The 25319-nt window shown below is 62.0% G+C and overlaps 1 pseudogene; it reads right to left on the bottom strand.

Moving 5' to 3' along the window:
• The window catches only part of LOC121274203, a 109000-nt pseudogene that overhangs the window by 79782 nt on the left and 3899 nt on the right, over nt 1–25319 (bottom strand).

Here is a 25319-nt window from a genome sequence, read left to right on the forward strand (position 1 = left end):
GGGGACAGAGAGAGAGAGAGAGGGGGGGGGGACAGAGTGACAAAGGGGGGAGGGAGTTGGGGGGGATGGGGAGGAGAGAGCACGCGCAGGAACAGTACTGGTGGGGATGGGTCTGTCACTGTATAACACTGGGGTACAGTACTGGTGGGGACGGGTCTGTCACTGTATAACACTGGGGTACAGTACTGGTGGGGACGGGTCTGTCACTGTATAACACTGGGGTACAGTACTGGTGGGGACGGGTCTGTCACTGTATAACACTGGGGTACAGTACTGGTGGGGACAGGTCTGTCATTGTATAACACTGGGGTACAGTACTGGTGGGGACGGGTCTGTCACTGTATAACACTGGGGTTGAATACTGGTGAGGACGGGTCTGTCGCTGTATAACACTGGGGTACAGTTCTGGTGGAGGACGGGTCTGTCAGTGTATAACACTGGGGGACAGCACTTCTGGGGACGGGTCTGTCACTGTATAACACTGGGGTACAGTACTGGTGGGGACGGGTCTGTCAGTGTATAACACTGGGGTACAGTACTGGTGGGGACGGGTCTGTCACTGTATAACGCTGGGGTACAGTACTGGTGGGGACGGGTCTGTCACTGTTTAACACTGGGGTACAGTACTGGTGTGGACGGGTCTGTCAGTGTATAACACTGGGATACAGTACTGGTGGGGACGGGTCTGTCACTGTGCAATACTGGGGTACAGTACTGGTGTGGACGGGTCTGTCAGTGTATAACACTGGGATACAGTACTGGTGGGGACGGGTCTGTCACTGTATAACACTGGGGTACAGTACTGATGGGGACGGGTCTGTCGCTGTATAACACTGGGGTACAGTACTGGTGGGGACGGGTCTGTCACTGTATAACACTGGGGTACAGTACTGGTGGGGACGGGTCTGTCACTGTATAACACTGGGGTACAGTACTGGTGGGGACGGGTCTGTCACTGTATAACACTGGGGTACAGTACTGGTGGGGACGGGTCTGTCACTGTATAACCCTGTGGTACAGTACTGGTGGGGACGGGTCTGTCACTGTATAACACTGGGGTACAGTACTGGTGGGGACGGGTCTGTCGCTGTATAACACTGGGGTACGGTACTGGTGGGGACGGGTCTGTCACTGTATAACACTGGGGTACGGTACTGGTGGGGACGGGTCTGTCGCTGTATAACACTGGGGTACAGTACTGGTGGGGACGGGTCTGTCGCTGTATAACACTGGCGTACAGTACTGGTGGGGACAGGTCTGTCACTGTATAACACTGGGGTACAGTACTGGTGGGGACAGGTCTGTCACTGTATAACACTGGGGGACAGCACTTCTGGGGACGGGTCTGTCGCTGTATAACACTGGGGGACAGTACTGGTGGGGACGGGTCTGTCGCTGTATAACACTGGGGTACAGTACTGGTGGGGACAGGTCTGTCACTGTATAACACTGGGGTACAGTACTGGTGGGGACAGGTCTGTCACTGTATAACACTGGGGGACAGCACTTCTGGGGACGGGTCTGTCGCTGTATAACACTGGGGGACAGTACTGGTGGGGACGGGTCTGTCGCTGTATAACACTGGGGTACAGTACTGGTGGGGACAGGTCTGTCACTGTATAACACTGGGGGACAGCACTTCTGGGGACGGGTCTGTCGCTGTATAACACTGGGGGACAGTACTGGTGGGGACGGGTCTGTCGCTGTATAACACTGGGGTACAGTACTGGTGGGGACAGGTCTGTCACTGTATAACACTGGGGGACAGCACTTCTGGGGACGGGTCTGTCGCTGTATAACACTGGGGGACAGGTCTGCCTGTGCCGGAGTGGGTGAGGTCCCGAGGGGTCCCTGCGCCCCACACTCACCCTCCTGGCCTGCTCCAGCTGCTCCGACAGCTCCTCCAGCGCCTGCGCGTGCCTCTGCCTCATGTCCTGTATCTGGGCTTCATGCGACTTGCCGTCTTCGTCCAGCGCCCTCTTCAACTCCGACACCTCCTGCTCCCGCTTGGTCCTGCAAGAGAGGGAGAGAGAGAAAGAGAGAGAGAGAGAGAGAGAGAGGCCAGCCGAGGGGCTGCGGTGAGCCAGGTCCTCCTCGGTCTGGAGGGAGGGTCCACCTCCGCCTTTCTTCCCCCCCCCTCCCTCCCCGACCCCACCACCCACCCACCCACCCCCTCCCTCCACCGCCTTCCCCCTCACCTCAGTTCCTGTTGGGCGGCTGTGGTGTCGAGGGTGTCCTCCAGCTCGGTTTTGAGGGCCTCCAGCTCCTCGCTCAGGTCCCGCCGCTGCTTGTCGGCCTTGTTGCGCACGGCCCGCTCGGCCTCCAGGTCCTCCTGGAGCTCGGCCACCTGCGCCTGCAGCTCCCGCACCGCTTTGAGGGAACAGTTCCGCTGGGACGCCTCATCGTCGATCCTGGGGGAGAGAGAGAGAGGGGGGGAGGGACAGCGGGAGGGAGGGAGGGACAGCGGGAGGGAGGGGGAGGGACAGCGCGAGGGGGAGGGACAGCGCGAGGGGAGGGACAGCGCGAGGGAGGGAGGGACAGCGCGAGGGAGGGAGGGACAGCGCGAGGGAGGGAGGGACAGCGCGAGGGAGGGAGGGACAGCGCGAGGGAGGGAGGGACAGCGCGGAGGGAGGGAGGGACAGCGCGAGGGAGGGAGGGACAGCGCGAGGGAGGGAGGGACAGCGCGAGGGAGGGAGGGACAGCGCGAGGGGGAGGGACAGCGCGAGGGAGGGAGGGACAGCGCGAGGGAGGGAGGGACAGCGCGAGGGAGGGAGGGACAGCGCGAGGGGGAGGGACAGCGCGAGGGGGAGGGACAGCGCGAGGGGGAGGGACAGCGCGAGGGAGGGAGGGACAGCGCGAGGGAGGGAGGGACAGCGCGAGGGGGAGGGACAGCGCGAGGGGGAGGGACAGCGCGAGGGGGAGGGACAGCGCGAGGGGGAGGGACAGCGCGAGGGGGAGGGACAGCGCGAGGGGGAGGGACAGCGCGAGGGGGAGGGACAGCGCGAGGGGGAGGGACCAGCGCGAGGGGGAGGGACAGCGCGAGGGGGAGGGACAGCGCGAGGGGGAGGACAGCGCGAGGGGGAGGAACAGCGCGAGGGGGAGGAACAGCGCGAGGGGGAGGAACAGCGCGAGGGGGAGGAACAGCGCGAGGGGGAGGAACAGCGCGAGGGGGAGGAACAGCGCGAGGGGAGGAACAGCGCGAGGGGGGAGGAACAGCGCGAGGGGGAGGAACAGCGCGAGGGGAGGAACAGCGCGAGGGGGAGGAACAGCGCGAGGGGGAGGAACAGCGCGAGGGGGAGGAACAGCGCGAGGGGGAGGAACAGCGCGAGGGGGAGGAACAGCGCGAGGGGGAGGAACAGCGCGAGGGGGAGGAACAGCGCGAGGGGGAGGAACAGCGCGAGGGGGAGGAACAGCGCGAGGGGGAGGAACAGCGCGAGGGGGAGGAACAGCGCGAGGGGGGAGGAACAGCGCGAGGGGGAGGAACAGCGCGAGGGGGAGGAACAGCGCGAGGGGGAGGAACAGCGCGAGGGGGGAGGAACAGCGCGAGGGGGAGGAACAGCGCGAGGGGGAGGAACAGCGCGAGGGGGAGGAACAGCGCGAGGGGGAGGAACAGCGCGAGGGGGAGGAACAGCGCGAGGGGGAGGAACAGCGCGAGGGGGAGGAACAGCGCGAGGGGGAGGAACAGCGCGAGGGGGAGGAACAGCGCGAGGGGGAGGAACAGCGCGAGGGGGAGGAACAGCGCGAGGGGGAGGAACAGCGAGGGAGGGAGGAACAGCGAGGGAGGGAGGAACAGCGAGGGAGGGAGGAACAGCGAGGGAGGGAGGAACAGCGAGGGAGGGAGGGAGGGAGGTACAGCGCAAGGGAGGGAGGGAGGGAGGGAGGGAGGGACAGCGGGAGGGAAGGGAGGGAGGGACAGCGGGAGGGAGGGAGGGAGGGAGGGCCAGCAGGAGAGAGGGAGGGAGGGACAGCGGGAGGGAGGGAGGGAGGGAGGGCCAGCGGGAGAGAGGGAGGGAGGGAGGGACAGCGGGAGGGAGGGAGGGAGGGAGGGACAGCGGGAGGGAGGGAGGGAGGCAGGGACAGCGGGAGGGAGGGAGGGAGGGACGGACAGCGGGAGGGAGGGAGGGAAGGAGGGCCAGCGGGAGGGAGGGAGGGAGGGCCAGCGGGGAGGGAGGGAGGGACAGCGGGAGGGAGGGAGGGAGGCAGGGACAGCGGGAGGGAGGGAGGGACAGCGGGAGGGAGGGAGGGAGGGACAGCGGGAGGGAGGGAGGGAGGGACAGCGGGAGGGAGGGAGGGAGGGAGGGCCAGCAGGAGAGAGGGAGGGAGGGAGGGACAGCGGGAGGGAGGGAGGGAGGCAGGGACAGCGGGAGGGAGGGAGGGAGGCAGGGACAGCGGGAGGGAGGGAGGGAGGGAGGGACAGCGGGAGGGAGGGAGGGAAGGAGGGCCAGCGGGAGGGAGGGAGGGCCAGCGGGAGGGAGGGAGGGAGGGAGAACATTGAGTAAGAACACTGCCTGTGTTTGGTGCTGCTGGATTGGCCCTGGCCACCCCTCCTGTCCCGGCTTTACCTGCCCAGAGCTGCCTGTAGTTCCTCCTCCTTCCTCAGCAGCTGCTGTTTCAGCTCCTCGATCTGCTGCTGTAACTCAGCGACCTGCTCCTGGAAATCTGTCGATTCACCTTCCAGCTTCCGCTTCACTTTCTCAATCTCCTGCCGACCCTTCTCCTCCTTCTTCAAACGCTCTGCGCACAGTGAGGTGAAGGGTGGGGGGGGGGGGTCACAAGGAGCAGCCATCAGCACAGTCAGCACAACAGGGCCCTGAACGCGTCCCAGGGTATCAGGCAGACGCACTCTGACCCTCCCGCAGCCCCCACCCGAGTCCCAGCTCCTGCTCCCCCACCCCCTCCCCCCCCGGTGCCAGTACTGAGGGAGTGCTGCACTGTCAGGGGGTCAGTACTGAGGGAGTGCTGCACTGTCAGGGGGTCAGTACTGAGGGAGTGCTGCACTGTCGGAGGGTCAGTACTGAGGGAGTGCTGTACTGTCAGAGGGTCAGTACTGAGGGAGTGCTGCACTGTCAGGGGGTCAGTACTGAGGGAGTGCCGCACTGTCAGAGGGTCAGTACTGAGGGAGTGCCGCACTGTCAGAGGGTCAGTACTGAGGGAGTGCTGCACTGTCAGGGGGTCAGTACTGAGGGAGTGCCGCACTGTCAGAGGGTCAGTACTGAGGGAGTGCTGCACTGTCAGAGGGTCAGTACTGAGGGCGTGCCGCACTGTCAGAGGGTCAGTACTGAGGGAGTGCAGCACTGTCAGAGGGTCAGTACTGAGGGAGTGCAGCACTGTCGGAGGGTCAGTACTGAGGGAGTGCTGCACTTTCAGAGTGTCAGCACTGAGGGACTGCTGAACTGTCAGAGGTTCAGTACTGAGGGAGTGCTGCACTGTCGGGGAGTCAGTACTGAGGGAGTGCCGCACTGTCAGAGGGTCAGTACTGTGGGAGGGCTGCACTGTCAGAGGGTCAGTACTGAGGGAGTGCTGCACTGTCAGAGGGTCAGTATTGAGGGAATGCTGCACTGTCAGAGGGTCAGTACTGAGGGAGTGCTGCACTGTCGGAGGGTCAGTACTGAGGGAGTGCTGCACTGTCGGAGGGTCAGTACTGAGGGAGTGCTGCACTGTCAGGGGGTCAGTGCTGAGGGAGTGCTGCACTGTCAGAGGGAGATGTATATACTCTAGGATTTGAGATCCATAATCCAGGCCTACACTCCCCCCGGTGCCAGTACTGAGGTTGACGAGAACGATCCCCGGGCGAGCGGTAGGAAGGGAGGGAGGGAGGGAGGGAGGGAGCTGTCCTGTGAGACATCGAGTGGGACGAGGCCGATGTTCTCCGGAGTTTAGCAGAACAAGAGGCGTTTTGATTCGGGAAACGGGTGGGTTTGACAGGCTCGATGCTGAGAGGCTGGTTCCCCTCCCCCTCCGACCTACCCCGCAGGAGAGTCTAGAACGGGAGGGGGGGGGTGGGGCGGGGGGGAGAGATCACGGACTCTGGGATTTCGGACCGAGACGAGGGGAAAGTCTCTGGGACCAATCCGCCCCCAGAGACCCACGAACGCTCGGCTGGCGAGTCCACTGGGAGACAGTGGGGGGCGGGGGGAGAGATGGAAGAGACCCTCGGAGGGAGAGCAGAATCGAGGGAGAAGATCAGGCAGGGGTGGGGTTTGGGGGGGGTGGGGGCGGGGCAGCAGGCTCGAGAGGGGCCGAACGGCCTCAGGGAAGCGAACGGCAGCGCTCACCCTCCAGGTCGGCGATGATGGCTTCGTGCTTGTTCTTCATCTTCGAGAGGTTCTTCACCTTCTCTTCTTCCTCCAAGACCTGCGAGGTAGCCTCCGAGGCTCGCTCTTCCAGCAGCTTGCGTTCCTGCAAAGGGAGAGCGGGGCGGGGGGGGGCAGGGGGTAGGTTTAGCCTGGCTGGAGGAGTGGGGAAACCAAGGGGACACCTACCATCCCAGCTCAACACACCCTCCCTGCTCTTGTACTCGCTGCCCCTATTAATAAAGCCCAGGATACTGTCTGCTTTATTACCCGCTCTCTCTCAACCTGTGTCTTATACCAGCTCAACACACCCTCCCTGCTCTTGTACTCTCTGCCCCTATTAATAAAGCCCAGGATACTGTCTGCTTTATTACCCGCTCTCTCACCCTGTGTCTTATACCAGCTCAACACACCCTCCCTGCTCTTGTACTCTCTGCCCCTATTAATAAAGCCCAGGATACTGTCTGCTTTATTACCCGCTCTCTCATCCTGTGTCTTATACCAGCTCAACACACCCTCCCTGCTCTTGTACTCTCTGCCCCTATTAATAAAGCCCAGGATACTGTCTGCTTTATTACCCGCTCTCTCCCAGTCTGTCCTGCCACCTGCTATGATTTACACACACATGTACCCCCAGCTCCCTCTGCCCCTGCCCCCTCCCCCGCCCGTTCAGAGCTGTAACTCTCAGCTTTGCAGGCGCAGGGCCGTCACCTTCATGAGTTTGGAGTTCTGGTCCTCCAGGACGAAAATGTCTTCCTCCATCTTCTTCAGCTTCCCCTCAGTGGTCACCTTCTCAAGCTGCAGCTTCTGCCGGGCGGCCTCCTCCTCCTCCAGCTGCTCCTCGATATCCTGGTGGTGAAGGTGAGAGAGGGGGTCAGAGCGATGAGGTGTCAAACCAGGGCCCGGACTGACCCAGGGAGAGGTGGGGGGCGGCGGAGAGGAGAGAGAGCGCGGGGGTGCCGAGCGGCCGAGAGAGAGAGAGGGCGGGGGCGCCGAGCGGCCGAGAGAGAGCGGGGGCGCCGAGCGGCCGAGAGAGAGAGAGAGCGGGGGCACTGAGAGGGAGAGAGCGGGGGCGCCGAGCGGCCGAGAGGAGAGAGAGAGAGCGGGGGCGCCGAGCGGCCGAGAGAGGAGAGAGAGAGAGCGGGGGCGCCGAGCGGCTGAGAGAGAGAGACAGACAGAGCGGGGGCACCGAGCGGCAGAGAGAGAGGTGGGGTGCCGAGCGGCCGAGAGAGAGAGAGCGGGGGCACCGAGCGCCGAGAGAGAGACGGCGGGGGCGCCGAAAGGCTGAGAGAGAGAGAGAGAGAGAGAGCGGGGGCGCCGAGCGGCCGAGAGAGAGAGAGCGGGTCGCCGAGCGGCCGAGAGAGAGAGAGCGGGGGCACCGAGCGGCCGAGAAAGAGAGAGAGCGGGGGCACGAGCGGCCGAGAGAGAGAGAGAGAGAGAGAGCGGGGGCGCCGAGTGGCCGGGAGAGTGAGAGAGAGCGGGGGCACCGAGCGGCCGAGAAAGAGAGAGAGCGGGGACACCGAGCGGCCGAGAGAGAGAGAGAGAGAGCCGGGGCGCCGAGTGGCCGAGAGAGAAAGAGAGAGCGGGGTCACCAAGCGGCCGAGAAAGAGAGAGAGCGGGGGCGCCGAGCGGCCGAGAGAGAGAGCGGGGGCACCGAGCAGCCGAGAGAGAGAGAGAGCGGGGGCGCCGAGCGGCCGAGAGAGAGAGAGAGAGCGGGGGCGCCGAGCGGCCGAGAAAGAGAGAGAGCGGGGCGCCGAGCGGCCGAGAGAGAGAGAGAGCGGGGCGCCGAGCGGCCGAGAAAGAGAGAGAGCGGGGGCGCCGAGAGGGAGAGAGCGGGGGCGCCGAGAGGGAGAGAGCGGGGGCGCCGAGAGGGAGAGAGCGGGGGCACCGAGCGGCCGAGAGAGAGAGAGCGGGGGCACCGAGCGGCCGAGAGAGAGAGAGAGCGGGGGCACCGAGCGGCCGAGAGAGAGAGAGAGAGAGAGAGAGCGGGGGCGCCGAGCGGCCGAGAGAGAGAGAGAGAGAGAGAGAGAGCGGGGGCGCCGAGCGGCCGAGAGAGAGAGAGAGAGCGGGGGCGCCGAGCGGCCGAGAAAGAAAGAGAGAGCGGGGCGCCGAACGGCCGAGAGAGAGAGAGAGCGGGGGTGCCGAGCGGCCGAGAGAGAGAGAGCGGGGGCGCCGAGCGGGCCGAGAGAGAGAGAGATAGCGGGGGCGCCGAGAGGGAGAGAGCGGGGGCGCCGAGAGGGAGAGAGCGGGGGCGCCGAGAGGGAGAGAGCAGGGGCGCCGAGAGGGAGAGAGCAGGGGCACCGAGCGGCCGAGAAAGAGAGAGAGCGGGGGCGCCGAGAGGGAGAGAGCGGGGGCGCCGAGAGGGAGAGAGCAGGGGCGCCGAGAGGGAGAGAGCAGGGGCGCCGAGATGGAGAGAGCGGGGGCACCGAGCGGCCGAGAGAGAGAGAGCGGGGGCACCGAGCGGCCGAGAGAGAGAGAGAGCGGGGGCACCGAGCGGCCGAGAGAGAGAGAGAGAGAGAGAGAGAGCGGGGGCGCCGAGCGGCCGAGAGAGAGAGAGAGAGAGAGAGAGCGGGGGCGCCGAGCGGCCGAGAGAGAGAGAGAGAGCGGGGGCGCCGAGCGGCCGAGAGAGAGAGAGAGCGGGGGCGCCGAGCGGCCGAGAGAGAGAGAGCGGGGGTGCCGACCGGCCGAGAGAGAGAGATAGCGGGGGCGCCGAGCGGCCGAGAGAGAGAGATAGCGGGGGCGCCGAGCGGCCGAGAGAGAGAGATAGCCGGGGCGCCGAGCGGCCGAGAAAGAGAGAGAGAGGGGGCGCGGAGAGGGAGAGAGCGGGGGCGCCGAGAGGGAGAGAGCGGGGGCACCGAGCGGCAGAGAGAGAGAGAGTGGGGGCGCCGAGCGGCCGAGAGAGAGAGAGAGGGAGAGAGAGAGAGGGAGAGAGAGCGGGGGCGCCGAGCGGCCGAGAGAGAGAGAGAGAGGGAGAGAGAGCGGGAGCGCCGAGCGGCCGAGAGAGAGAGAGAGAGAGAGAGAGCGGGGGCGCCGAGCGGCCGAGAGAGAGAGAGAGAGAGAGAGAGAGCGGGGGCGCCGAGCGGCAGAGAGAGAGAGAGAGCGGGGGCGCCGAGCGGCCGAGAGAGAGAGAGAGAGAGAGGGAGAGAGAGAGAGGGAGAGAGAGCGGGGGGCGCGAGCGGCCGAGAGAGAGAGAGAGAGAGGGAGAGAGAGCGGGGGCGCTGAGCGGCCGAGAGAGAGAGAGAGAGAGAGAGAGAGGGGGGGCGCCGAGCGGCTGAGAGAGAGAGAGCGGGGGCGCCGAGCGGCCGAGAGAGAGAGAGAGAGAGAGGGAGAGAGAGAGAGGGAGAGAGAGCGGGGGCGCCGAGCGGCCGAGAGAGAGAGAGAGAGAGGGAGAGAGAGCGGGAGCGCCGAGCGGCCGAGAGAGAGAGAGAGAGAGGGAGAGAGAGCGGGAGCGCCGAGCGGCTGAGAGAGAGAGAGAGAGAGAGAGCGGGGGCGCCGAGGGGGAGAGAGCGGGGGCGCCGAGGGGGAGAGAGCGGGGGCGCCGAGGGGGAGAGAGCGGGGGCGCCGAGGGGGGAGAGAGCGGGGGCGCCGAGGGGGAGAGAGCGGGGGCGCCGAGGGGGAGAGAGCGGGGGCGCCGAGGGGGAGAGAGCGGGGGCGCCGAGGGGGAGAGAGCGGGGGCGCCGAGGGGGAGAGAGCGGGGGCGCCGAGGGGGAGAGAGCGGGGGCGCCGAGGGGGAGAGAGCGGGGGGCGCCGAGGGGGAGAGAGCGGGGGCGCCGAGGGGGAGAGAGCGGGGGCGCCGAGGGGGAGAGAGCGGGGGGCGCCGAGGGGGAGAGAGCGGGGGCGCCGAGGGGGAGAGAGCGGGGGCGCCGAGGGGGAGAGAGCGGGGGCGCCGAGGGGGAGAGAGCGGGGGCGCCGAGGGGGAGAGAGCGGGGGCGCCGAGGGGGAGAGAGCGGGGGCGCCGAGGGGGAGAGAGCGGGGGCGCGAGGGGGAGAGAGCGGGGGCGCCGAGGGGGAGAGAGCGGGGGCGCCGAGGGGGAGAGAGCGGGGGCGCCGAGGGGGAGAGAGCGGGGGGCGCCGAGGGGAGAGAGAGCGGGGGGCGCCGAGGGGAGAGAGCGGGGGCGCCGAGGGGGAGAGAGCGGGGGCGCCGAGGGGGAGAGAGCGGGGGCGCCGAGGGGGAGAGAGCGGGGGCGCCGAGGGGGAGAGAGCGGGGGCGCCGAGGGGGAGAGAGCGGGGGCGCCGAGGGGGATGAGAGCGGGGGGCGCCGAGGGGGGAGAGAGCGGGGGCGCCGAGGGGGAGAGAGCGGGGGCGCCGAGGGGGAGAGAGCGGGGGCGCCGAGGGGGAGAGAGCGGGGGCGCCGAGGGGGAGAGAGCGGGGGCGCCGAGGGGGAGAGAGCGGGGGGCGCCGAGGGGGAGAGAGCGGGGGCGCCGAGGGGGAGAGAGAGCGGGGGCGCCGAGGGGGAGAGAGCGGGGGCGCCGAGGGGGAGAGAGCGGGGGCGCCGAGGGGTGAGAGAGCGGGGGCGCGAGAGGGGAGAGAGCGGGGGCGCCGAGAGGGAGAGAGCGGGGGCGCCGAGAGGGAGAGAGCGGGGGCGCCGAGAGGGAGAGAGCGGGGGCGCCGAGAGGGAGAGAGCGGGGGCGCCGAGAGGGAGAGAGCGGGGGCGCCGAGAGGGAGAGAGCGGGGGCGCCGAGAGGGAGAGAGCGGGGGCGCCGAGAGGGAGAGAGCGGGGGCGCCGAGAGGGAGAGAGAGTTGCGGGGGCACCGAGCAGCCAAGAGGGAGAGGGTGATGGCACCGAGCGGCCAAGAGAGAGGGGGCGGGGGCGCCAAGCAGCCGAGAGAGAGAGAGCTGGGCCACCAAGAGAGCGGCCGAGAGAGAGAGCGGGGGCGCCGAATGGCCGATAGTGAGAGAGCGGGGGCGCCGAGCGGCCAAGAGGGAGAGAGCAGGGGCGCCGAGCGGCCCAGAGAGAGAGAGAGCGGGGGCACCGAGCAGCCAAGAGAGAGAGAGAGAGCGGGGGCACTGAGCGGCCGAGAGAGAGCGAGAGCGGGGGCACCGAGCGGCCGAGAGAGAGCGAGAGCGGGGGCACCGAGCGGCCGAGAGAGTGGGGGACAATGCGGGACGACACTGTGAGGGAGAGGGGGGTATCCCGGCGATGGTGCGAGGTGGGGGGAAGGCTTTGCCATCCCACCTGTACATGTTGCTGCATCTTGCGCTTCTCGTTCTGCAGCTGCTGGTTGCGTTCCTCCTCTTCCTCCACCCTGGACTCCAGGTCGTGCAGGATCTCCTCCAGCTCCTGCTTCTTGCTGGCCAGCCGGGCCCTCATCTCCTCCGCTTCCGCAAACAGCTCCGTCTCCGCTTGTAACTGCTCCGCCAGGATGTTCTTCTCCTCCAGAAGCTGCAGGAAGGGTCAGATAGATAGAATAAATCTTCTACACCGTCCCCATCAAACACTCTCAGGACAGGTACAGCACAGGGTTAGATACAGAGTAAAGCTCCCTCTACACTGTCCCCATCAAACACTCCCAGGACAGGTACAGCATGGGGTTAGATACAGAGTAAATCTCCCTCTACACTGTCCCCATCAAACACTCCCAGGACAGGTACAGCACGGGGTTAGATACAGAGTAAATCTCCCTCTACACTGTCCCCATCAAACACTCCCAGGACAGGTACAGCACAGGGTTAGATACAGAGTAAAGCTCCCTCTACACTGTCCCCATCAAACACTCCCAGGATAGGTACAGCACGGGGTTAGATACAGAGTAAATCTCCCTCTACACTGTCCCCATCAAACACTCCCAGGACAGGTACAGCACGGGGTGAGATACAGAGTAAATCTCCCTCTACACTTTCAATATCAAACACACCCAGGACAGGTACAGCACGGGGTTAGATACAGAGTAAATCTCCCTCTACACTGTCCCCATCAAACACTCCCAGGACAGGTACAGCACGGGGTTAGATACAGAGTAAATCTCCCTCTACACTTTCAATATCAAACACTCCCAGGACAGGTACAGCACGGGGTTAGATACAGAGTAAAGCTCCCTCTACACTGTCCCCATCAAACACTCCCAGGACAGGTACAGCACGGGGTTAGATACAGAGCAAATCTCCCTCTACACTGTCCCCCATCAAACACTCCCAGGACAGGTACAGCACGGGGTTAGATACAGAGTAAATCTCCCTCTTCACTGTCCCCATCAAACACTCCCAGGACAGGTACAGCACGGGGTTAGATACAGAGTAAATCTCCCTCTACACTGTCCCCATCAAACACTCACAGGACAGGTACAGCACGGGGTTAGATACAGAGTAAAGCTCCCTCTACACTGTCCCCATCAAACACTCCCAGGACAGGTACAGCACGGGGTTAGATACAGAGTAAATCTCCCTCCACACTGTCCCCATCAAACACTCCCAGGACAGGTACAGCACGGGGTTAGATACAGAGTAAATCTCCCTCTACACTGTCCCCATCAAACACTCCCAGGACAGGTACAGCACGGGGTTAGATACAGAGTAAAGCTCCCCTCTACACTGTCCCCATCAACACTCCCAGGAGACGTATAGCATGGGGTTAGATACTGAGTAAATTTCCCTCTACGCAGTCCCCATCAAACAATCCCAGGATATTTACAACAAGGGTTTAGATACAGAGTAAAGCTCCCTCTACACTGTCCCCATCAAACACTCCCCAGGACAGGTACAGCACGGGGTTAGATACAGAGTAAATCTCCCTCTACACCGTCCCCATCAAACACTCCCAGGACAGGTACAGCACGGGGTTAGATACAGAGTAAATCTCCCTCTACACTGTCCCCATCAAACTCTCCCAGGACAGGTACAGCACGGGGTTAGATACAGAGTAAAGCTCCCCCTACACCGTCCCCATCAAACACTCCCAGGGCAGATACAGCACGGGGTTAGATACAGAGTAAAGCTCCCCCTACACCGTCCCCATCAAACACTCCCAGGACAGGTACAGCACGGGGTTAGATACAGAGTAAATCTCCCTCTACACCGTCCCCATCAAACACTCCCAGGAAAGGTACAGCACGGGGTTAGAATATAGAGTAAATCTCCCTCTACACTGTCCCCATCAAACACTCCCAGGTCAGGTACAGCACGGGGTTAGATACAGAGTAAAGCTCCCTCTACACTGTCCCCATCAAACACTCCCAGGACAGGTACAGCACGGGGTTAGATACAGAGTAAAGCTCCCTCTACACCGTCCCCATCAAACACTGCCAGGACAGGTACAGCACGGGGTTAGATATAGAGTAAATCTCCCTCTACACTGTCCCCATCAAACACTCCCAGGACAGGTACAGCACGGGGTTAGATATAGAGTAAATCTCCCTCTACACTGTCCCCATCAAACACTCCCAGGACAGGTACAGCACGGGGTTAGATACAGAGTAAAGCTCCCTCTACACCATCCCCATCAAACACTCCCAGGACAGGTACAGCACGGGGTTAGATACAGAGTAAATCTCCCTCTACACCGTCCCCATCAAACACTCCCAGGACAGGTACAGCACGGGTTTAGATACAGAGTAAAGCTCCCTCTACACCATCCCCATCAAACACTCCCAGGACAGAGACAGCACGGGGTTAGATACAGAGTAAATCTCCCTCTATACTGTCTCCATCAAACACTCCCAGGGACAGGTACAGCACGGAGTTAGATACAGAGTAAATCTCCTCTACACTGTCCCCATCAAACACTCCCAGGACAGGTACAGCACGGGGTTAGATACAGAGTAAATCTCCCTCTACACCGTCCCCATCAAACACTCCAGGACAGGTACAGCACGGGGTTAGATACAGAGTAAATCTCCCTCTATACTGTCTCCATCAAACACTCCCAGGACAGGTACAGCACAGGGTTAGATACAGAGTAAATCTCCCTCTACACTGTCCCCATCAAACACTCCCAGGACAGATACAGCACGGGGGTTTAGCCACTCAGAGACAATGGGCCTGTCCTCCCCCCAGCCTCACCTGCTGGTGCTTGCGGCCCAGCTCCGTCAGGTCTACCTCAGCCTTGAGCTGCTTCTCCTTGACTCTCAGCAGCTCTTCATCCTTGGCCTGGATCTCCTCGTCCTGGCGGGTCACCTGGAAGAAGCGGCTTCACCTGCCAGACAGAGCACGAGGGGGTCAACAAGGTGTGGTCTGGGGCCGGGTTGGGGGGGGGCGTGGTAGTGAGACTGCCGTCAGTCCCCAGCTGGGCTTAGTGAGGAAGGTGGGAAACCGGAGCCTGGTACCTCCAGGCTGACGGAATGTGCATTTCTAACCCCCAGCGCACACACACACACCTGGCATTGGTGTAGCGCCTTTAACCCCGTGAAGGGCCGTGGGGACCTTTTACTGGAACGACAATCGAGCAGAGTTTGACCCGAAGTCACGCGGGGAGGGAATGGGGGCAGGCGACTCAAAGCTCGGTCAGAGACGGAGGTGGTATGGAGTCTGAAAGGAGAGCGCGCGAGAGCGCCAGACAGAGAGCACCAGATAGAGAGAGAGAGAGAGAGAGAGAGAGAGAGAAAGCGCCAGACAGAGAGAGAGAGAGAGAGAGAGAGAGAGAGAAAGCGCCAGACAGAGAGAGAGAGAGAGAGAGAGAAGCACCACAGAGAGAGAGAAAGCGCCAGACAGAGAGAGAGAGAAAGCGCCAGACAGAGAGAGAGAGAAAGCGTCAGACAGAGAGAGAGAAAGCGCCAGAGAGAGAGAGAGAGCAAGCGCCAGACAGAGGGAGAGAGAGAGAGAGAGAGAGCAAGCGCCAGACAGAGGGAGAGAGAGAGAGAGAGAGAAAGCGCCAGACAGAGGGAGAGAGAGAGAGAGAGAGAGAAAGCGCCAGACAGAGGGAGAGAGAGAGAGAGAGAGAGAGAGAAAGCGCCAGACAGAGGGGGAGAGAGAGAGGAAAGCGCCAGACAGAGCGCGCCAGACAGAGGGGGAGAGAGAGAGAGAGACAGAGAGAGCGAGCGCGCGCCAGACAGAGGGGGAGAGAGAGAGAGAGAGCGCGCGCGCCAGACAGAGGGGGAGAGAGAGAGAGAGAGCGAGCGCGCGCCAGACAGAGGGAGAGAGAGAGAGAGAGAGAGCGAGCGCGCGCCAGACAGACAGAGAGAGAGCGCGCGCAGACAGACAGAGAGAGAGAGCGCGCGCCAGACAGACAGAGAGAGAGAGCGCGCGCCAGACAGACAGAGAGAGAGAGCGCGCGCCAGACAGACAGAGAGAGAGAGCGCGCGCCTGACAGACAGAGAGAGAGAAGCGCGCGCCAGACAGACAGAGAGAGAGAGCGCGCGCCAGACAGACAGAGAGAGAGAGCGCGCGCCAGACAGACAGAGAGAGAGAGCGCGCGCCAGACAGACAGAGAGAGAGAGCGCGCGCCAGACAGACAGAGAGAGAGAGCGCGCGCCAGACAGACAGAGAGAGAGAGCGCGCGCCAGACAGACAGAGAGAGAGAGCGCGCGCCAGACAGACAGAGAGAGAGAGCGCGCGCCAGACAGACAGAGAGAGAGAGCTGCGCGCCAGACAGACAGAGAGAGAGAGCGCGCGCCAGACAGACAGAGAGAGAGAGCGCGCGCCAGACAGACAGAGAGAGAGAGCGCGCGCCAGACAGACAGAGTGAGAGAGCGCGCGCCAGACAGACAGAGAGAGAGAGCGCGCGCCAGACAGACAGAGAGAGAGAGCGCGCGCCAGACAGACAGAGAGAGAGAGCGCGCGCCAGACAGACAGAGAGAGAGAGCGCGCGCCAGACAGACAGAGAGAGAGAGCGCGCGCCAGACAGACAGAGAGAGAGAGCGCGCGCCAGACAGACCGAGAGAGAGAGAGCGCGCGCCAGACAGACCGAGAGAGAGAGCGCGCGCCAGACAGACAGAGAGAGAGAGCGCGCGCCAGACAGACAGAGAGAGAGAGCGCGCGCCAGACAGACAGAGAGAGAGAGCGCGCGCCAGACAGACAGAGAGAGAGAGCGCGCGCCAGACAGACAGAGAGAGAGAGCGCGCGCCAGACAGACAGAGAGAGAGAGCGCGCGCCAGACAGACAGAGAGAGAGAGCGCGCGCCCAGACAGACAGAGAGAGAGAGCGCGCGCCAGACAGACAGAGAGAGAGAGCGCGCGCCAGACAGACAGAGAGAGAGAGCGCGCGCCAGACAGACAGAGAGAGAGAGCGCGCGCCAGACAGACAGAGAGAGAGAGCGCGCGCCAGACAGACAGAGAGAGAGAGCGCGCGCCATACAGACAGAGAGAGAGAGCGCGCGCCAGACAGACAGAGAGAGAGAGCGCGCGCCAGACAGACCAGAGAGAGAGAGCGCGCGCCAGACAGACAGAGAGAGAGAGCGCGCGCCAGACAGACAGAGAGAGAGAGCGCGCGCCAGACAGACAGAGAGAGAGAGCGCGCGCCAGACAGACAGAGAGAGAGAGCGCGCGCCAGACAGACAGAGAGAGAGAGCGCGCGCCAGACAGACAGAGAGAGAGAGCGCGCGCCAGACAGACAGAGAGAGAGAGCGCGCGCCAGACAGACAGAGAGAGAGAGCGCGCGCCAGACAGACAGAGAGAGAGAGCGCGCGCCAGACAGACAGAGAGAGAGAGCGCGCGCCAGACAGACAGAGAGAGAGAGCGCGCGCCAGACAGACAGAGAGAGAGAGCGCGCGCCAGACAGACAGAGAGAGAGAGCGCGCGCCAGACAGACAGAGAGAGAGAGCGCGCGCCAGACAGACAGAGAGAGAGAGAGCGCGACAGACAGACAGAGAGAGCGCGACAGACAGAGAGAGAGCGCGCGACAGACAGAGAGAGAGCGCGCGACAGACAGAGAGAGAGCGCGCGACAGACAGAGATGAGAGCGCGCGACAGACAGAGAGAGAGCGCGCGACAGACAGAGAGAGAGCGCGCGACAGACAGAGAGAGAGCGCGCGACAGACAGAGAGAGAGCGCGCGACAGACAGAGAGAGAGCGCGCGACAGACAGAGAGAGAGCGCGCGACAGACAGAGAGAGAGAGCGCGCGACAGACAGAGAGAGCGCGCGACAGACAGAGAGAGAGAGCGCGCGACAGACAGAGAGAGAGAGCGCGCGACAGACAGAGAGAGAGAGCGCGCGACAGACAGAGAGAGAGAGCGCGCGACAGACAGAGAGAGAGAGCGCGCGACAGACAGAGAGAGAGAGCGCGCGACAGACAGAGAGAGAGAGCGCGCGACAGACAGAGAGAGAGCGCGCGACAGACAGAGAGAGAGCGCGCGACAGACAGAGAGAGAGCGCGCGACAGACAGAGAGAGAGAGCGCGCGACAGACAGAGAGAGCCAGACAGACAGAGAGAGAGAGCCAGACAGACAGAGAGCCAGACAGACAGAGAGAGAGCCAGACAGACAGAGAGAGAGCCAGACAGACAGAGAGAGAGAGACAGACAGACACAGACAGACAGAGAGAGACAGAGGGGTGGAGGGTTTTAAGGGGGGGAAATTCCAGAGCTTAGGCTCCCTCCCAGGCAGCTGAAGGCCCGGCCGCCAATGGTGGAGCGATGGGAATCGGGAGATACTCGAGAGGCCGGAATCGGAGGAGCGCAGAGATCTCCAAGGGTTGTAGGTCGGTTGCAGAGATAGGAAGGGAAGGGAGGGGGGTGAGGGAGGGATTTGAACAGGAGGATGAGAATTGTGGGGGCTGGAGGATGAGTACAGAGATAGGGGAGGGAGGGGGCGGAGGGAGGGCTTTGAACAGGAGGATGAGAATTGTGGGGGCTGGAGGAGGTTACAGAGATAGGGAGGGAGGGGGCGAGGGAGGGATTTGACAGGATGATGAGAATTGTAGGGGCTGGAGGAGGTTACAGAGATAGGGAGGGTGAGGGGTGAGGGAGGGACACTCACCTTGGTGAAGAGACGCCACCACTGCCAGTAGCGCAGTTTCAGATAGGCGACACAGTTCCTCTGCAGCACCTTGAGGGCACTGAGCTGCTGCTGCCTCTTGTTGAAGGCCCTGTGACAAAGTTAGAGAGAGGTCACTCGCTGGTCTGAGTACGGAGCACTGGGTTACTCCCCCCCCTCCCTCCGATAGGGGAACAGGCTGCCCGGTGTCTGAGTGTAAATGGGGGAGAGGTGGGGTGAGAGGGTTAATCCCCCCCTCCCTCCCCTCGATAGGGGACCAAGACAGGAGGCATACTTGCGAGCGAGGTAGCCACGAGCAGCTGCCTGGAAGAGGATGATGATGTCGGTGATTTTGAGGTCACGTTCCTCCTCGAGGTGAGCGAGCACTCTGCCGGAAAAAGACCTTGCTCTGTCCGATCGGAAGAGGTTGTAGTCGAGCTCGGAGAGCTTGGATCTGAAAGAGAGAGAGAGTGTGGAGTGAGTGAGTGAGAGTGAGGTGGAGAGGGAGTGCGAGGGAGCCGCAGAGGGAGCGAAAGGAGGGAAGTGAGGGGTGGGAGCGAAGGAGCGCGAGGGAGGGAGCGCGAGGGAGGGAGCGAGGGAGCGCGAGGGCGGGAGGGAGCGAGGAGCGCAAGGTAGGGAGCGAACGGGAGCGTGAGGGAGCGCGAGGGAGGGAGGGAGCGCGAGGGAGGGAGCGCGAGGGAGGGAGGGAGCGGAGGAGGGAGGAGGGAGCGCGAGGGAGGGAGCGCGAGGGAGGGAGGGAGCGCGAGGAGGAGGGAGCGCGAGGGAGGGAGGGAGCGCGAGGGAGGGAGGGGAGCGCGAGGGAGGGAAGGGAGCGCGAGGGAGGGAGGGAGCGCGAGGGAGGAAGGAGGGAGCGCGAGGGAGGGAGGGAAGGAGGGAGCGCGGGGAGGAGGGGAAGGGAGGGAGCGCGAGGGAGGGGAGGGAAGGAGGGAGCGCGGGAGGGAGGGAAGGAGGGAGCGCGAGGGAGGGAGGAAGGAGGGAGGGAGGGAGGGAGGGTGGGAGCGCGGGAGGGAGGGAAGGAGGGAGCGCAAGGGAGGGAGGGAAGGAGGGAGAGTGAGGGGGAGGGAGCGAGGGAGCGAGGAGCATGACAGAGGGCGAGGGAGGGAGCGAGGGAGCGCGAGGGAGCACGAGGGAGCACGAGGGGGCAGGGAGCGCGAGGGGGGGGAGGGAGCGAGACATGGAGATAGTGAGTGAGTGAGAGGGCCAGGAGGAAGCGAGAGGTTGTGAGCGAGTGAGTGAGAGAGAGCGGCGAGCTGGAGAGCGAGGGAGCGAGGGCATGAGCGATCGAGAGAAAGAGTGGGCACGGGGGCTGGCCCGGGGGCAGAGGGAGGTGGAGAGGAAGAGGGAGACGGCCAGCCGGGGGGGGGGGGGGGGGGTGCAGAGGGAGGGAGAGGGGACGGGGGGGGGGGGGGGGGGGGGGGGGGGAGAAGGACGGAGGCGAAGAGGAGACTGAGTGAGAGTACCATTATAATAGGAGGAGGTCTTACCCGAACCCCTCAGTCTCCCTCCGACCCGCTGTCTGTCTGCCCCCCGAGACTCCACGTCTCCCAGCATTCCCCACCAGCCTCTGAGCGTCACTCAGTAACCCTCCCACTCCCTCTCCAATCGAGCAGCAGCCCTCCACCACCCCCCCACCCCACCCGTGTGTGTGTGTGTGTGTGTGTGGCCAGATTCCCACAGACAGGCCTGGGGGACTGGGGGTGGTTGGGGGTGGTTGGGGGTGGGGGTGCGGTGGACACCGCTCACCATCAGTTCACAGGCTTGCTTTCCATCCATGAATCCCTTCGGAATGGCGTTGGGAGTGAGGATCTCGTACCTGAGAGAGAGGAGAGGAGAGTGTTAGATAGTAGAGGAGGAGGGGGGGGGGTGGGGTGGGTGATGCGCAGAGACACAGAGCGGTGCAGAGGGAGGGGTGAAGTCGGGGGGGGGGAAGGCGAGACAGGGTGGGGCCAGGCGACACTGGGAGAGAGACGGTTTGTTGGGGAAGTTGGGACTGTTCTCCTTGGAGAAGAGAAGGTCGAGAGGGGATTCGATCGAGGTGCTCAAAACGTGAGGGGTCCAGGACAGGGTGGAGAGGGAGAAACTGTTCCCATTGGCGGAAGGATGGAGAACCAGAGGGGACACAGATTGAAGGGGATTGGGGACAGGAGAAGAAAATTTTTTCACCAGTGAGCGGTTAGGGTCTGGAACGCACTGTCTGAGAGTGTGGGGGGGAGACAGGGTCAATCGAGTGGTTAGGGTCTGGAACGCACTGTCTGAGAGTGTGGGGAGACAGGATCAATCGAGTGTTTAGGGTCTGGAACGCACTGTCTGAGAGTGTGAGGGAGACAGGGTCAATCGAGTGGTTAGGATCTGGAACGCACTGTCTGAGAGTGTGGGGGAGACAGGGTCAATCGAGTGGTTAGGATCTGGAACGCACTGTCTGAGAGTGTGGGGGAGACAGGGTCAATGAGTGGTTAGGGTCTGGAATGCACTGTCTGAGAGTGTGGGGGAGACTGGGTCAATCGAGTGGTTAGGGTTGGAATGCACTGCCTGAGAGTGTGGGGGAGACAGGGTCAATCGAGTGGTTAGGGTCTGGAATGCACTGTCTGAGAGTGTGGGGGAGACAGGTTCAATCGAGTGGTTAGGATCTGGATAGCACTGTCTGAGAGTGTGGTGGAGACAGGGTCAATCAAGTGGTTAGGGTCTGGAATGTACTGTCTGAGAGTGTCGGTGAGACAGGGTCAATCGAGTGGTTAGGTTCTGGAATGCGCTGCCTGAGAGTGTAGTGGAGACAGGGTCAATCGAGTGGTTTGATCTAGAATGCACTGTCTGAGAGTGTGGGGGAGGACAGGGTCAATCGAGTGGTTAGGATCTGGAATGCACTGTCTGAGAGTGAGGTGGAGAAAGGGTCAATCGAGTGTTTAGGATCTGGAATGCACTGTGTGAGAGTGTGGTGGAGACAGGGTCAATCGAGTGGTTAGGGTCTGGAACGCACTGTCTGAGAGTGTGGGGGAGACAGGGTCAATCGAGTGGTTAGGATCTGGAAAGCACTGTCTGAGAGTGTGGGGGAGACAGGGTCAATCGAGTGGTTAGGGTCTGGAATGCACTGTCTGAGAGTGTGGGGGAGACAGGGTCAATTGAGTGGTTAGGATCTGGAACGCACTGTCTGAGAGTGTGGGGGAGACAGGGTCAATCGAGGCGGACGAGAGGGAATGGGGTCGCTCTCGAGAGAGGAGAGTGGGCAGGGTAATGGGGAGAAGGCTGCGGGGGGCAGTGGGACTGGGTGAACAGCACATTCAGAGAGCCCGATTGACCTCAGTCTGTACCGTGAACGTTCAGCGATTGTGGGAGTGAGTTGACCCGGGTGTCTCGCTGGGCCGAGTGTTGATCGCTCTCAGTGATCCGTAGGGATGCAGGTGGTTATCCAGAACCAGCCTGTCTCGAACCGTGGTGCTGCAGGGGAAGACATCTGTGTCCCCTATGGTTCTCCATCCTTCCGCCAATGGGAACAGTTTCTCCTCTCCACTGTGTTCCGGACCCATCACAGTTTTGAACACTCGATTGAATCTCTCTCGACCATCTGTGCTCCAGGAGAAAAGTCCCAACTTTTCCAATCTCTCCCGTGAACTGAAGTTCCTTATCCCTGGAACGATTGTCGATCTTTTCCACGCTCTCTCCAACCCCCTCACATCCTTCCTAAAGTGCGGAGCCCAGAAAAATGGACACAATACTCAGCTGAGGCTGAACCTGTGTCTTATACCAGCTCCAACACACCCTCCCTGCTCTTGTACGCTCTGCCCCTATTAATAAAGCCCAGGATACTGTTCTCCTATCATTACCCGCTCTCTCTCAGTCTGTGTCTTATACCAGCTCAACACACCCCTCCCTGCTCTTGTACTCTCTGCCCCTTATTAATAAAGCCCAGGATACTGTCTCCTTTATTACCCGCTCTCTCTCAGTCTGTGTCTTATCACCAGTCAACACACCCTCCCTGCCTCTTGTACTCTTCTGCCCTAATTAATAAAGCCCAGGTTCTGTCTCCTTTATTACCCACTCTCTCTCAGTCTGTGTCTTATACCAGCTCAACACACCCTCCATGCCTCTTGTACTCTCTGCCCTATTAATAAGCCCAGGATACTGTCTGCTTATTACCCGCTCTCACAACTGTGTCTTATACCAGCTCAACACACCATCGCTGCTCTTGTACTCTCTGCCCCTATTAATATAGCCAGGATATGTCTGCTTTATTTACCCGCTCCCTCAACCTGTGTCTTATACCAGCTCAACACAACCTCCCTGCTCTTGTACTCTGTGTTTTGAACAATCCCACCGCTGCCCTTCATCGGCTCACCTCTGGCGGAATCCTGGAAGACAATCCGATTCGGGAATCCCTGTCGGCAGATGCGTATGCCTTCCAGAACAAACCATTACACCGCAGCTGATCCAGGACCAGGTGAGGCTCCAGCTTCCCAGCCTGCGTAAGGGGGTGGGGTGGGGCAGTGGGAGTCAAAAGAGAGAGAGAGAGAGGGGAGAAGAGGTGAGGACTAGCACGACAAAGGGCCTCAGCTCCTCCCCCTTTCCCTCAAAAACCCGCACACATCACCACCAAGGCAGCCCTGTACCCCAATGCAAAGCCAAGTCCCACCATCGCCGATGTCTTATCACCACCCAAACACTCTCTCTCTCTCTCTGTTCCTCTTACTGAGCTCCACATCCAGGCCGACACTCCCCCGCGCCGTGTCAGTCTGAGGGGAGTGCTGCACTGTCGGAGGGCATCTTTCAGGATGAGACGTTAAGCGAGGGCCTTGTCTGCCCTCTCCTATCGTTAAAAGTTTTCACGATCATTACTGGAAGCAGCACACGGGGCGCAATATTTATCCCTCATCAACCCACTTTGCTGTTGTCCTCTGTGCTCCTAGTTATAAAGCCAGGAGTGTGATGGGATACTCCCACTTGCCTGGATGAGTTGCAGCTCCACAAACACTCGAGCAGCTCAACACCGTCCAGGACAAAGCAGCCCGCTTGATCGGCCCCCCCATCCACAAATATTCACTCCCTCCACCACGATGCACAGTAGCAGCAGCGTGTGTACATCTACAAGATGCACTGCAGCAACTCACCAAGGCTCCTTCGACAGTGCGTTCCAAACCCACGACCACTACCATCTAGAAGGACAAGGGCAGCAGACACATGGGGAACACAATCACTGGAAGTTCCCCTCCAAGCCACTCACATCTGACTTGGAAATATATCGGCCGTTTCTTCACTGTCGCTGGGTCAAACTCTGGAACTCCTCCCTAACAGCATGTGGGTGTACCTACACCACAGGGACAAAATCCTGGAACTCCCTCCCTAACAGGCTGTGGGTTGTACCTACACACATGGACAAAATCCTGGAACTCCTCCTAACAGCGCCGTGGGTGTACTACACCACACGGACAAAATCCTGGAACTCCTCCTAACAGCGCCGTGGGTGTACCTACACCACACGGACAAAATCCAATCCCCTCCCGTTGCTCACCTTTTCTCGTGGTTAGGGTGATACTGCGGACGAAGTTTGGGTTTTGGTGTTTCGGAGAGTGGCCATCAGTTTGGCCAGTGACTCTTGTAAGCTGGCCACGGTCCGGAACATTCCTTTCTTGGTCTTGTAGGAGGAGCCGAAGGTCATCTCACTCATCCCGAGACTTGGTCCAGACCCACAATCCGGTCAACTGTGGATGAAGCGAACGTGAGGAGATAGTGAGAGCATGCAAGAGACAGAGAGAGAGAGAGACAGAGAGAGAGAGAGACAGAGGGAGAGAGAGACAGAGGGAGAGAGAGACAGAGGGAGAGAGAGACAGAGGGAGAGAGAGAGACACAGAGAGAGAGAGACACAGAGAGAGAGAGACACAGAGAGAGAGAGACAGAGAGAGAGAGAGACAGAGAGAGAGAGAGACAGAGAGAGAGAGAGACAGAGAGAGAGAGGAGAACACAGAGAGAGAGAGACACAGATAGAGAGAGACACAGAGAGGAGCACACAGAGAGAGAGACACACAGAGAGAGAGAGACAGCGGGGAGACAGCGGGAGAGACAGCGGAGAGACAGGGGGAGAGACAGCGGGAGAGACAGCGGAGAGGAGCTGACAGCGGGAGAGACAGAGGGAGAGACAGAGGGAGAGAACAGCGGGAGAGGGACAGAGGAAGAGGGTGAGACAGAGGGAGAGACAGAGGGAGAGACAGAGGGATAGAGAGGACAGAGGGATAGAGAGAGACACAGAGAGAGACACAGAGAGAGGGACACAGAGAGAGACACAGAGAGAGACACAGAGAGAGACACAGAGAGAGGACACAGAGAGAGACAGCGGGAGAGACAGCGGGGAGAGACAGCGGGAGAGGAGACAGCGGGGAGAGACATCGGGAGAGACAGCGGGAAGAGAGACAGCGGGAGAGGACAGCGGGAGAGACAGGGGGAGAGACAGCGGGAGACAGCGGGAGAGACAGCGGGAGAGACAGAGGGAGAGACAGAGGGAGAGACAGAGGGAGAGACAGAGGGGAGAGACAGAGGGAGAGACAGAGGGATAGAGAGAGACAGAGGGATAGAGAGAGACACAGAGAGGGAAGGGGGGAGGACACAGAGAGAGACACAGAGGAGACCACAGAGAGAGGACACAGAGAGAGACACAGAGAGAGACACAGAGAGAGACCAAGAGAGAAGGACAGCGGGGAGAGACAGCGGGAGAGACAGCGGGGAGAGACAGCGGGAGAGACAGCGGAGAGACAGCGGGGAGAGACAGCGGGAGAGGACAGCGGGAGAGACAGCGGGAGAGAAAGCGGGAGACAGGGGAGAGACAGCGGGAGAGAAGAGGGGAGAGACAGAGGGAGAGACAGAGGGAGAGACAGAGGGAGAGACAGAGGGAGAGACAGAGGGAGAGACAGAGGGAGAGAAGACGGAGGAGACAGAGGAGAGGACAGAGGGAGAGACAGAGGGGGAGGAGACAGAGGGAGAGACAGAGGGAGAGAAGAGGGAGAGAGGGATAGAGAGAGACAGAGGGATAGAGAGAGACAGAGGGATAGAGAGAGAGGACAGAGGGATGAGGAGAGAGAGAGGGATAGAGAGAGAGAGAGGGATAGAAGAGAGAGAGACAGAGGGAGAGAGAGCAGGGGGACAGAGAGACAGAGGGAGAGAGAGAGACAGAGGGAGAGAGAGAG

This window comes from Carcharodon carcharias (assembly GCF_017639515.1).
Source record: "Carcharodon carcharias isolate sCarCar2 chromosome 35 unlocalized genomic scaffold, sCarCar2.pri SUPER_35_unloc_2, whole genome shotgun sequence".
NCBI lineage: Eukaryota > Metazoa > Chordata > Chondrichthyes > Lamniformes > Lamnidae > Carcharodon > Carcharodon carcharias.